This window comes from Peromyscus californicus, unplaced genomic scaffold (assembly GCF_007827085.1).
Source record: "Peromyscus californicus insignis strain IS unplaced genomic scaffold, ASM782708v3 Scaffold_4__1_contigs__length_199733344, whole genome shotgun sequence".
Classification (NCBI taxonomy): domain Eukaryota; kingdom Metazoa; phylum Chordata; class Mammalia; order Rodentia; family Cricetidae; genus Peromyscus; species Peromyscus californicus.
The window spans coordinates 148,248,954-148,263,943 of NW_026294562.1; positions in this window are offsets into that span (position 1 = coordinate 148,248,954).

Genomic DNA, 14,990 nt, shown 5'->3' on the forward strand with positions numbered 1-14,990 from the left:
CCCAATACAATCACCTTTGAATTCCTTATGAGTCACTTTTATTGTTGAGTGAGAGAACTTGCCTCAGTAACATTAGAATTGCACATGCTAGGAGGATGATTATTTTGAAAATGATTATATATTCATGGTTTTAGGGCCTTATAGTAATGTTCCCTGGGAAATTTTAATGAATACAAGTTATTGAACAATTCATGGATTATCTTTGAAATTCACAATAATGTATTTATTTCTTCTCTGTATCTAAATAAGGAAAGCAGATTATTATCAATTCTCACATTTTTAAGGTTGATTATAAATACATGTCATGTATTTTGAGCAAATTCTAATTTCCTTGATTTTAAACTTTATGTATGTGTATCATCTAGTTAGGTTATGACTATATTAGCACTTATGTCATCTTTGAAAGCAGCTAGAAGTAAATGTCTTAAAGTGTTATATCACCAGTTGCTTCCCGGACTCAAATTAAGACAGCACAGCATCGCTATAATGCAAGGAAATACAAGCATTCATCTTTATTCTGCCTTGATTTGATATGCATTGTGAACATAATAAGGCATCTGAATCATGATAGTTCAGATATAAAAATCCCTCTTATTATACTTCGAATACATATTGTCACCAAGAAAAATTTAAATTATAGTGCATGTAATAAGTCATTTTTGTGTTAAATAGTATCTGTTTCCCATTTGTCTGCAGACAGTGCCAAGCAATAAACACCACCACAAACCTCACTCAAGACACTGTTATAAAGATTTGAATTCTCCCCTATGGATTTGTGGTAGTGAGGTATAAATATATCTCTGTAAAACACTAATGAAATTCAGCAGAAAGGATTATTCATTTTAATGAAATACAAAGCTTCTTTCCATATCTAGCAATTAATAGACACGTCTTGTGTGGACAGAATGTAAACAGTTGTCTAGAATAAATGCTGAAACTTAATAACTAAAACAATGATAGATGGAGGGAAATGACAGAGTAAAAAAAAAACCCACAACTTAAAAAATTTTTATTTATTTATTGGTTTGGGGGTTGAGACAAGGTTTTTCTGTTGTGTAACCCTGGCTGTCCTGGAACTCCTCCATAGACCAGGCTGGCTTCGACCTCAGAGATCCATCTGCCTCTGCCTCCTGAGTGCTAGGATTAAAGGCATGTGCTACCACTGCCCAGCTTAAAACCATAATTTTAAACTTTTGGAAAAGAGTACTAAATTAGTATTGTCAATCTTCTGGCAATAAACCTGGCAATGTATATAGAATCTTGCTGAGTTCTATAGACAAATAGAATCCTCTGTATGGTGTATCAAATAAAAAATATCCAGTTCAATTTTAATATATCTTAAACAGTATAATAACTATAACATTTTAATATTGTCTTATTTATTGGGTGAACTATAACTATGTTTAATAAAAGCAATTTCTTTACAATATACTCCTCATTTCATTCAATGTTATACTGTTTAAGATATATTAAAATTGAACTGGATATTTTTATGTGATATACCATACATAGGATTTTATTTGTCTATAGAACTCAGCAAGATTCTACACATGTTGACATACTTCTGATACTGAAATTGCTATTTTTTTGATTCACTATGATTTAGAAGAGCTTCTCTTTCTTTCTCTCTTGTTCTCCACAAAATGCTTACACACTCACATTATATACACATGATTACCACCTATCATGAGTACTACCTAGTAGATTAAAGGTGAGGTGATTTTTGTGGAAGCATTATAGAGATCATCTGTTTATTCCTGTATGGTACAACATGCCAAACACCAAATACATATTTAATGACTATATAATATGTATTCAGTCACATTTTGCTTCTAGAGTTACAGTAAATGAAATTAAATCAGACACAACTGGAAATTCTGCAGTCTATAGACAAGATCAGCACAGATCTATAAGAATGGTAAGAATGGTGTTCACATGACCATAATTTTTTACAGTAAACTTCGTAACTAAGGAAAGACTATAAGCTAATAATGTAATACATCATATAAGAACACAAAAGTAACATGATTGCTTATTATTATCAAGGACTATGTATTATATCAGCCATAGATCATAAGGTATGAACCACAGCATATTTGCATACATACCAAACATGATCACAAGCATAAGCAGTACATTGTTCTCCATTAGTTCCAAAAAGATATCAGTATTGGGGGATTTATTAAGGCAACTCCACATAGTTAAAAAGAAGGTTCATTTTGGGGGTAACTTACAGCTAGTAAGGAGGTTGGTTACAAGATCCAGGAGAGGTGAGGTGCAGTCCACCTAAGTTCTCTGGAGAATTCTGTTAGTGGACCATCCAGCGTCCAGGACCACCAGGAACGAAGAGAAGAAGGCACATCCAGATCTCAGGTCTTAAGGGCTCCTGTCTCGGCCCTACCTCAGGGGCAGGTCATAGGTAGGCATGACAGTTACCGGAAGCCTCACTGGGGGTAGTACTTCCAGGTCAAAGCTGGAACAGCTACCCACTACACGTCAGTCAACTGTAGGGAGTTTTCAGATCCATTATCCTATAATGGAACTAACTACCATAATATATGCTCTCTGTGGCTGACTGAAATCTCTCCTCTCTTTTCCTCCCTTCTTCATTTTCCATTTCCTTTACTCTCTTTCTATGTGTAAATACTTCATACATATAAAATAAATCTAAATCATAGTGTTTCCATAACTAATTCTATTGGGTGAATGGAAACATTTAGATATAAAATTACAGGCAGTTCTGTTGGAGATGGGATGCTGCAGTGAACAACTGTGAGATCTAACTACATCTACTAACTGGCTAAGGCTTCAGTTTTGCTTTTTGAAATAGAAATAATAATTTTGCAATGTTATTCTGAGAAATGTGGAGATTATGCAAGTATTGTATAGGGATGTAAATAGCACCTGATGTGTAATGAGTGCTCAGTGAATGATTCTACTGAGAGCTGTAGACCTTGAAATCAGAACCATTGGAGCCATGGAACACACACTATATCCTGTGCTAATGTAAACAAGTGTAGGAGAAAGAAAATTCCTGTTCTGTAATTGCAATGTTCTAAATGACACACTGGAGGATTTGTTTAGATAACATGTCTCTCATCTTCACATAGTATCAGGTCAATCCATAGGTAGCTAAGCAGGCTTAAAAATCAACAAGAGTATTTACTCAGTACTCATTCTATTTGTGTATGTTTGGGTTGGCTATATAGATGTGGAGACCTGTAATATCCACAAGAGAAATTATCCCATTGTGATAGTCAATTCTACATGCCATATAGACTGGGCTCAAGTTCTTTGATCAAACATGATTTGTGGGTATCTCTGGTAGTGTTTCCAGATGGGTTTTGGACTCATATCAGTAATCTTGGTGAAAGAGTGCTCTTGTCATTATGGATAAACACTATCCCATTGGTTGAGGTCCTAAATGGAAATAGGTGGAGAAAGGAAGGAGTCACCATCTGTTTCTTCATGACTTCCTGCTTTAATTAGGACATCATCCACATCTTCCCCCAAAATACAATTTATGTCATTGTTTTCTGGATTCACTAACATTCAGTACAGACCAGAATTGTACAAGCAGCTCTCTTAAACTGATGATTTTCAGATAGACAGCTGCACCACTGAGTGAACCAAATCTTACAAATAATTTTTTTTGTTACACACTCTCTAACTCAGATGTATTACAGTTTCCTAAAGAGAAATAAGAAAGACTAAATGTTGGTTGTACACAAATACATAAATGCCTATATGTCTGTGTGCCTGTGACTAATACACTCTTGCTTAAAAGTCTTACTCATTTCCAGCAATTGTGAATGTAGACTTTGATATATACAACTATACAATATCCAACCATGTGGAATAAACTTTTGGCATTTACAGACACTGTTGCTATGTGCTGAGATAAAGAAAGGGAAAAATGAATGTAGTTGTAGAATAAGAGGTTTTCTACAGCCTAGAAAAGGTAGCTATACAGGTAGCTTTCAATCACCTTATATATCCTTTTTTTTTTTCAGAGAGAGTAACATTTTTTTTTATTTTTTAATGTTACTTTTTATTTTATTTTTTTCATTAAGAAAATTTTTTCATTCATTTTAGTCACCAAAGATCCCCCTCTTCCCTCCTTCTGCTCCCCCAGCCTCCCCCTCCCAACCCACCCTCTACTCCCCCCCCCCATACAAGAAGGCAAGGCCTCCCATGGGGAGGCACATCCAGTAGAGGCAAGTCTAAGCCCTTCCCCCTGCCTCAAGTCTGCACTAGGTGTTCCATCATAGGTAGTCGGCTCCAAAAAATCCTGCTCATGCACCAGGGATGGATTCTGATCCTACCACCAGGGGGCCCCCCAAGCAGATCAAGCTACACAACTGTCTGGGGATGCAGAGGATCTAGTCGAGTCCCATGCAGGCTCCACAGCCATTGATCCAGTGTTCATGAGTTCCCACTAGTTTGGTTTGGTCATCCCTACAGGTTTCTCTATCATGATCCTGATGCACATGCTCACAGAATCTCTCTTCTCTTTCTTTGACTGGACTCCTGGAGCTCTGCTTGGTGTTTGGCTGTGGATTTCTGCATCTGCTTCCATCAGTCATTAGAGAGAAACTCTGTGATGGCAGGGCTGGAGGGATAGCTCAGCTGTTAAAGGCTAGGCTCACCTTATATTTCTTACTTGAAGGTATAAATGAAATTCAAAAGACGTTATGAAGCTACTTATAAATAATAATGCACTTTGGGTCATGACAGATTGTGTTCGAACTGGGGTGAATATGTAACTAAATACCAAAGTATAAGAACTCAAATGATCACAGACTTACTTTCTACTCATGAGCAGAATATTTAAAGACTGAACTTGTTAGGATAATGACCTTGAACCCAAACACACACTGATTTTCCTCCTGTGAAATTTATGTTCTTTTGTAAATGAGATCTGTACATCAAAAACATTGTTCTAAGGATTGTGACAGTTATCAAAAAAACAGGGCAAGGAGGAAATTGTATCCCAATTTCTTAATTATTAGCACTTAAAATAATGCATTCATTTTCAGTGAAGTAATAGAGGATGGTCAGTCTAAATATCTGAGGCATTTGGTGCATTGTTTGATTGTAAGTCTTATTCACCGTGGCTGTTGCAATGAATAATACACAGGAGTACATATTAAAAAGAATTCTCATAGACGATTTACTAAGTACCAGTAAATTGGATTCTTTTGTTCTATGCCAGTTTCAGCTCACTGATGGTCTTTCAGGGTAAATGTTGGAGACTGATTTCTCTTCTGTTATTCTATTTTCATATTGCAAGTATGACTTGTTTTCATGTTCTGTGCACCTTGAGACTGTCAGAGTTACAAGGACCAGACTTACTGTCAACTACATTTGTATTAAATTTTAACCCAAACCTTTTCAAATGGTTCTTCTCATGGAGGAGTATTTTCTGGTCAATATTTTCCACTATTTGATGAGTGGTTGAGGTCTCAGTAGGGCAGCAGATACCTGTTTATGGGAACCTGGACCCTTGGATGGAGTGAGAATTGAGTGCAGAGGATATAAGATGGATAACCATTTAAATATAGATGTAAGTGTCACATTTCACCAACACTTGACATCCTAAAATACAAAGATCAAAAAGAGGCTTTGACAGTCCCAATGAGCCAGTGCTCAGAACTTCAGTGTTAAAACCTATACTACCCCACATCCCTTTCCTTCGAGAATGTGGCCATTCTTTCCTTTGTGCTTTAAGGCAGTCTTGATACCAGTCTATGCTGGTATCTTACTCATGTCAATCCTCTGGTCTCAGCTTCTCACATGCTGGGGTTACAGGCATGCACCTTCTTGGCTAGCTAATAGTTCACATATTTAATATGGATGCTAGCATGTGAACTGGACATGTTAATAAGAACATGGGAACGCAGTAGCAAATTATTTTTTTGCTGTTGAAAACTTCTGATCTCACCCACAGATACCAACTACTTTGCCATAAGCTAGGGTTTTTCCATGTAAAAATTTTACAACACAGTGTCTACGCTCAGCTAATGTTGAATTCTTCCCATTTTAGAACTACTGTGAAGTTGAGGTTCTTGATTTAAACAATATCTCCCTCAGTATGTTGTTTCTTTTTCTTGATAGGCTGGAACCATACTGTTTCTTGATGACAAGTGTTGCCTGTGGTTGCAAAAATCACAGTCATTGCATGCACCATTGTAACTACAGGGCCAGAGCCTGGGGAGGACACAGTTTTGTTGTTGTTTGTTTGATGTGTTTTCTTTTAAAGTTACTATTATTCATTAAATTTATTCATTTATTTTACATCCTGACAATAATTTCCCCTCCCTCCTCTCCTCTAATTACCTCCCCCCACTGTAGCTAAAGTTTTCCTGTGTCCCACCCGGTCTATAGCCACTCAGACCCAAGTAAACACACATAGGCTTATATTAATTAAAACTGCTCAGCCATTAGCTCAGGCTTACTATTGACTAGCCTTTACACTTAAACTCAACCTATTTCTGTTAATCTATGTGTTGCCACCTTTTCCATGGCTTTACCTGTATGCCATTGCAAGCTTCTCCCTGAACAGTGGGCTGGAGTCTCCTGACTCAGCCTTCCTCTTCCCAGAATTCTCCTTGTCTGCTTATCCCACCTATACTTCCTGCCTGGTTACTGGCCAATCAGCATTTTATTAAACCAGTGTACAAAAGCATTATCCCACAGCATTTCCCCTTTTCTGTTTAATTAAAAAGGAAAGTTTTAACTTTAACATAATAAAATTAAATATAACAAAACAGTTATCAAGCAAGAATTACAGTTAAAATAACCAGTCCATTTATATTTGGCAAATTTAAAGAAAATATTCTATATATCATATATTTGTGAGTCCAGAGTTTCATATCTAACTTATCTCTTATCATAACCAAGGAAAACCATAATTATAATTATCTTTGGCCACCACCCCACCTTTACCCACAGCCAGATTCACTTCTCCTTTGTTTCTGTTCAGAAATGGGCAGGCCTCCCATGGGTGCCAACAAAGCATGGCATATGGAGTTGAACTAGAACTATGCTCCTTCCCTTTAAGGCTGGGCAAGGCAACTCAGTAAGAGAAATAGGTGCCTGGTAGTCAGCCAAAGCCTTAGGGACAGACCCTGTTCCTACCACTAGGAGTCCCACAAGTAGATCAAGCTACATATCTGTTACACATATGTAGAAGACCTAAGTCAGTCCCATGCAGACTCCCTACCTGTCAGTGCAGAGTCTCTGAGCTCCTCTGAGCCCAGGTTAGTTATTTCTGTGGGTTCCCTTGTGATTGCTTTGACCCTCCTGACTCACACAATCCTTCCTCTCTCTCTCTCTTCAACAGGATTCCCCACTCTCAACTCAGTGTTTGACTGTGGATCTCTGCATTTGTTTGCTGTGGATATATGTATGGTGTGAATGTGTTGCTATGATTGATTGATAAATAAAATGTTGATTGGCCAGTAGCCAGGCAGGAAGTATAAATGGGATAAGCAGACAAGGAGAATTATGGGAAGAGGAAGGCTAAGTTAGGAGATGCTGCCAGCCGCCACCAGGAGAAACAAGATGTATGATACCGGCAAGTCATGAGCCACATGGCAAGGTATAGATTTATAGAAATGGGTTAATTTAAGATGTAATAACTAGATAGTAAGAAGCCTGAGTCATTAGGCCAAACAGTTTAAATAATACAAGCGTCTGTCTCTTTATTTGGGTCTGAGTGGCTAAAGGCCCAGACAGGACTGGAGAAAACTCCAGCTACATCTGTTTCCATCAGTTACTGAATGAAGACTCTGATGACAATTAGGGTAGTTACCAATCTGATTACAGAAGATGGCCAGTTCGGGCTCCCTATCCACTATTGCCAGGGGTCTTAGCTGGAGTCAACTTTGTAGATTCATTGGCTTTTGCCTTGTACCAGGTTTCTACATGACCCCTAAATGAACCCCCATTCACACTCATCCCCAGTCTACCTAGGAGATTTCTTCTATTTCCCCTTCCCAGGGAAATCCATGCAAAAGACATAGTTATATAATTACGTTTCTGTTCTTGTTCGTAACCCTCCACTACCACCTACACAGCCTTTGCTAGTTCACAGTGTTTCACAGGCAGGGTAAGTGTTAGACCTTCAACCAGTATCTTATCAGAAGTCCCCCATGAAAAGTCGATATTCAGTTATTCACAAAATCCACACTCCTGCCTTTTATTTTTAAATCTGACAAACCCAACAGAGAGAAAGTAAGCTATTTAAAGCTATTTGTTCCTCTCAGAAAAAAAAAAAAACATATAGAACAGTACAAGTCATGTCACTAAGAAAAAAACTCTCAACACTAGCACAGATACCAGTGGTCAAAAAAAAAAAAAAAATGAACAAGTGGCTGTTTCCTACATGCAGCACAGAGAGCCTACACTTCCCAAACTCTCATTACTCAAAGCTGGAACTTAACTTGCAAATGGATGAAAGTAAGTTCAATGAAAGCAATCTGGAGGTTTCTTAGTGACTCTGAGTGAGAAGCGGTTCTGTGTTGTGTTCTGTCTGCTTTGTTCATGCCAGGGCCCCACTCCTCCTGTCCTTTGTTGAATTTTCAGTGAGATAGGAAGATAATGGACCCATAGCTGTCTTTTGGAAATGACCTCTGAGGCCTATCCTGGTACATTTGATGGTAAGTTGCCATACAATGGGCTTGTTTTGTGTCACCAGGAAATGCTGCATTTGGTTGTGCCCCATGTTCCCTTTTTTGTGTTTTAATGTACATTTATTCTCAAGGAAATAAGTCAGATTTTAGAAACAGTTACTATTTAATTCTTTGAAGTAACCTCAGGGGAATTTGAGTTCCTTTTCCCTGTTCTAATCACACAACAAAGCTGTGACACATGTTTCACATGTTTCTATTGGCAATGTCACTCTCCGCCATTTCTTTAATGTTCCCAGAGACACACAAACCTGTCTCTTAATATCTCTTTTGATAAAAGTATGTTCCACATGTTCTGAGGAATGTAATTTTTCCTTGCTTCTAATCTATCTTCTCAAGCACTTGAAATAATTAAATTTTTTTTATTTTTCATTTTTAAAAATCTAATGGTAGCAAATTAAATTTCACCTAACCTAGCCTATACTTGGTGTGGTATTTTCTTTCATTTTTTATTTCATAATAGATGAAAACAGTAGTTTAAATACATGGAGCATGTTTTCCTCAAATCTAGTTTGTGACAGAGGAATCCATAGACCCCCATTGTACTGACGTCTCACCGCAAGCATACATCAGCTTCACATCACCCAGTGTGATTGCATTTTCCCAGAAAACACTGTATGTCTAATATCAAGTCCTATGTGCTTGGAAGAAGCAGCAACTTGCAGATAAGGTATGGCTTCTTCAGGAGGAAAATCAAAGATTCACCATATCCCGTGGGGATCATTTCCTAGAGCTGTGAGTACTGTGTAAGTTAGGGTTATTATTAATGTAATGAAACATCATAACTGTTATGCCCAGAGCACCCCCAGAGACCACCAAAGACCAAGGATATCCAGAATGCAACAGCAAGGTTATTGTAGGCACGCAGTACAAGCCAGGCAGGGAACTCATCCATAAGCACTCGCCGCAGCAGGGAGGAGTTGCTCTTTCTTTGTGAGGCTAGCTTTTTAAGTCGCTACTGTGGTTCCACTGGGGCTCGAACTGAGGCTAGCTTTTTAAAGGCAAAACCCACAAGCCCCTCTAGGTTGTGGGGTAGTACGGGTACAATTCTAATTGGCTCAATCTTCCCAGGCCTCCGTGTTATCTTATTTTGTCCATTTGCTTTGTCAGAACTTTTACAGCCTGTCTCTGGAGTTGAGACGTGCCATCTCTGGTGTTGGGATATCCCGTGGTTAATCAGTCACCACCAAATGGCTTGGGTTTGTCCAGCATTTGGGGCACTCTTTGGTTAATTAGTTGCTACCAGATGGCTCTTCCTGACTTTGTACTTTTGAGTTCCTGGGGCTGGCACTGTCATTTCTGAGAGCTTGAAACTGGCCTGGGTCTATCTATATTAAGATATCTTTGTCTAAGCCTCCTTCTTTGTCTTAGAGAATAGAGTGAGGGTCTCACAATAACCAAAAGCTTCTAGGGGAGCAAAGGGTTTATTTCACTCAGAGTTGCACATAACATTTTATCACCAAAAGAAGTGAGGGCAGGAACTCATGCAGGCAGGAACCTGAATTCAAGAGCTATTGCAGAGGCCATGGAGGGGTGCTGCTTACTGACTTGCTTATCATGGCTTGCTCAGCCTGCTTTCTTATAGAACCCAAGACTATCAGCCTAGGAATGGTACCACCCACAGTGGGCTGGGCCCTTCCCACATTGATCAGCAAATAAGAAAAATGCCTTACACCTCAATCTTATGGAAACATTTTTTTTAATTGAGGATCCCTCCTCTCTGAGGATTCTAGCTTGTGTCAAGTTGGCATAAAACTAGCCAGTACAGATAATGGAAAGGTATTTTAAAAAAAGAATAAGAAGAATTTTTGGCATTAATATGTAACATTTGATTACTGTCCCATCTTAGATAATTTTGGAAATACTAGAACACACAACACTTCTCAAATGATGTGTCTTTCTGGTTTTATACTAAACTGGGAGAGTGTGGCGGAGGCTCACAGTGGGGTTTTCTGAGTCTATGATCATACTCTGGGTGGCTCTATCTAAGAAGCAATGTCCTCTCCTATGCTCTACTCATTCTTTTTTTTTCTTTTTCCTTAGAACTTCAGCTTTTTCCCTACCAGTTGCCCACACACCTCTCACCTGTACTCCAATTTAATCTCTTACTTTTCACCATGTTTCTCTCATCTATGCAATAATCAATCACACTAAGAAACATCTCCTGGTTACTTTTCTCTCTTCAATTCTTTTTTTTTCTTTTTTTTTTTTTAATACAGGGTTTCTCTGTGTAGTGTTGGTGCCTGTTCTGGATCTAGCTCTGTAGACCAGGCTGGCCTCAAACTCACAGAGATCTGCCTGGCTCTGCCTCCTGAATGCTGGAATTAAAGGCATGCACCACCACCACCTGGCATCTCTCTTCAATTCTTACTCATTTAAAAAAAAAAAAAAACCCAAACCATTGTTCCCAAACAGTCTTGTCTGACTTGGGTTCAGTTAGCATCATTAATGGAGAGAAAACATATTATATAGCTGTGGATGTGTCACCTTGTGTGTATTATTCCATCTGTTCTTGAATTTGGACAACTCAGTGGATAGCTGTGGATGTCCCCATGAATCATATAATTTAATGCGGAATACTAGGATTTAACATTCTTCTTTTAAGGAAATTCTCAAGAATGACACCACACTCCCAGGAACACACACACACACACACACACACACACACACACACACACACACACCTCACTGTCATCCATTTGAAACTACTTTGAAGATACAAACAAAATCACTTAAAGCAGAACCTTTTTAATGCCAGCACTTAAGCACTATTCCCATTTTAATTGAGATCAATAATGAGATCAGATATGATTAGTGCAATGATTAGTGTTCAGAGCATTATGCCAATCTACTATTGAGTGGTCAGCTACAATTCCTGGATATAAAACAGGCTTCAAGTTTAGCTTAATTTCAAAATCATGTTTCTCTGATTTGAAAGTCCACATTTAATGATCCACTAAAATGCTGTCTTCGGCAATATTAATCAATCTGTTTGTAATTGTCCCACTGCTTGCCTAATGCAAGTCAGTGATCCTGACAACCAAAATCACAACTATTATTTTCGTGACTCACGTGAGAGTTTGTTTACCAAATCTTTCTAAGCAGGTGGCTTTTAGTCAAAATGAATTCTAGTCTGTATTCTCAGCATAAGTTTTGTTGTATACATATTCTGATCTTACAAAATGTCTCCTTCTTTAAAGATGTAGCAGCAGAGAAAACACTTAAAAATAAAAATAATGCAATATTGAATGATTATTATTAAATTTATCTTTAGTTTGGGAAGCTTTCATACAGACTATATTTACATGGTTTCTACTTCTCCAGCTCCTCCCTTGACCCTGTCACACCAACTGAAACTTATGACCTCTAATTTATTTTTGTTACACAGCCCCCACAACACACACAACCACACACACACACACTTAACCCACTGTGTTCATTCAGTATTGTTCACATATACTTGTGATTGGATAACCTATCAAGGCTCTTCTCTGGAGAAGATTTCATTCTCCCTCTTTCAGAAGCTATTGATTGTCTGTATCTCCAGGTGTGGATCCTTGTGAAATTTCTCCTGTCAACACTGGCTTGTCAAGCGATGTTATCTTTTTTATAATGTAAGACAATAATTTATTTATTTTTAGACTCAATTTAAATTTTAGACTCAAATTAAATTGAAATGTGTGTGTGCCTGTCAGTACCCTTGTGTATGTGTGTGTATGTGTGTTGTACTTGAAGATAACATATTCTCTCGAATTGAAGTTGTTGCTATAAGCCATTAGATGTAGATGCTGAGAATCACAGTTGGGTCCTCTGCAAGAGCAGCATATACAATAAACCTGTTCCATCTCTTCAGCTCCTAGTGATTTCTTATATTATCCCTTTGGCACACAGGTCTCAAAGTGACCCAAGTTGGGAGAGCTATCAGAAGGAAAATGTTAAACTGATTTTATGATGGTTGTGTATTATCAGAGTGAGTGAGAATTCAGTTCTCCTTGGAGGACAGTTGCTGACATGGAGAAAGACTCTAGTGATAAACTAGTTGGGTCCTAGAACTGCTTCAGAAGTTCAAGGACAGTTTTGTAGTTTTCTGTCACATGATAGAGATTGTATAGGCTATAGTTCTTTAAGAACAGAAATACATTATATTTTGTTTTATGTAAATGAATGTATATATATATATATATATACACACATATATATACATATATGTATAATTTCAACTGTGCTTTCTGGCTGTTTCATAATATTTAAATAAAATTATATATTTATATATTTGCAAGCTGTGCATTACATTTCAAGCCAACACTGTCTGTCTGTACTTGGAGCATTTGGGGCAGTGGTGGAAGGGGCTGGTTTCGACAGGTATACAATAGGAAGGGGAGTAAATATTCCAGCAGCAGAGTTAGCTTTGTAGAAAGATTCTAGGTCCTAATCTATTGATACTTGTTTCTACTGTTTTAGATACTATTTCCTGCTGTGGATATCACTCTGTATAAATAAACACTGACTGGCTGGTAGCCAGACAGGAAGTACAGGCGGGACTAACAGAGAGGAGAATTGAGGGAACAGGAAGGCAGAGGAGGAGACTGGCTGGAGCTGCCGCCAGGACAAGCAAGATGTAAGGTACCAGTAAGCCACGAGTCACATGGCAAAGTATAGATTAATAGAAATGGGCTAAATATAAGAGTAAGAGCTAGACAATGATAGGCCTGAGCTAATGGCCAAGCAGTTTAAATAATGTAAGGATCTGTGTGTTTATTTTATAAGTGGGCTCCGGGACTGGTGGGACTTGGCGGGAGCTGGAGAGAAATTAACCAGCTACAATTTCCTTTCTGATTCAGACCTTTAATCTATTTGTAAGCAGAAAATAACAAAAAATCTTTTGGTAACTATTTTCTAGAATAAACAGTATAAAATAAGAATACTGCATCATTTATACTTTAAATCCTTATTCTTTATGTTCAGCATCACAGCCTAGGAAAGAATCAGCATTTTGCATCACAGGTACAGAATCAAGTCAGCAAACCAGCTTGACTGGGAGTCATGGAAAGGCAGTTCTCAGTCACAGGCAAGATCTAAGAGAATTATATGAAAGTCCTTACCTCAAATATTTTAAAACATAAATATATTTTTATTAGCATTCAGGACCAAAAAGTATACATTGTACCTCTTTATTAGTTGTGATTATTGTGATCAGAGAAATCACTTAGTGTAAGGATTTGACCCTCAATTAAATTATTTCTTAGCATAAGAATAATTAAGGTGAGCTTGGGAAAGGACAAAGTCTCTTCATTTTCTTTGCCAAACAGGAAGCATCCATCTTTCAGAGTCTAAAATTGATAAATGATGCTTCTGGTGAACACTGATCTCCGCTATAGGGAAAGTGTTGGAAAGTCCTGCTAGTCTAAAGAGCAATCATGATGATGTCATTTCCTGTATCATCATAAACCAGTGTCAGTTCTGAAGGAACTATATAAACTAGTGAGCTGACAGAAATGAGGATAGATGTGAGTCACCACAAGGACATCTCACTGTTCTCTACTGTTCAGGCCATGCTCATTCTCCATAGAGGAATTTAAGGAGTTTTATTTCTTTATGCTTAATTTGTCCTTAAAGTCATACAAATGATTTTTTTAACAAATGACATTTGTAGTGAGTGAACAAAAAAAATATAGATATGTACATAGATATTAGATAGATTGATGTTAAAAAGATCTGCTAGTCTCACATACAAAATTGTCTTTAATGATCTTGAGAGCACTAAAAGAAATAAAAATACCAATTTGTTTAAATTCAACTATGCTTTCTGGCTGCTTCATAAATTTAAAAACAGCTGCATGAAAAACATTTCCAGAGCTTCCAAATATGTACTGAGTTATTTTAATATAAACACTCAATGTTGACCCAGCATGTAAAACCATCTGTTACAAAAACTAATGAACTTAGTTTGATTCTGAGTCCACACATAGTGGGAGAGAACAAACTTCCACATATTGTCTGCTCATGTCTTTTTGTGTCTCTCTGTCTCTGTCTCTGTAGACCCTCTCTCTCTATATCTCTGTCTCCCTCCATCCCCCATAATCTTGTTATGTAACCATGGCTGACTTGTACTTACTGTGTTGTTCAAGTAGGCCTCAACTCACCAATCCTCCTGCCTCAGACTGATGAGTGTTGTGATTTCTGGAATCTGCCATCATGACTGCCTCGTGGTCATTTAACTTTCGCTAAGAACCATATCCTGAGTTTTTTTATATTTTCCCAGACTATAAAAATAGAACAATAGGCTAAGCTTCAACA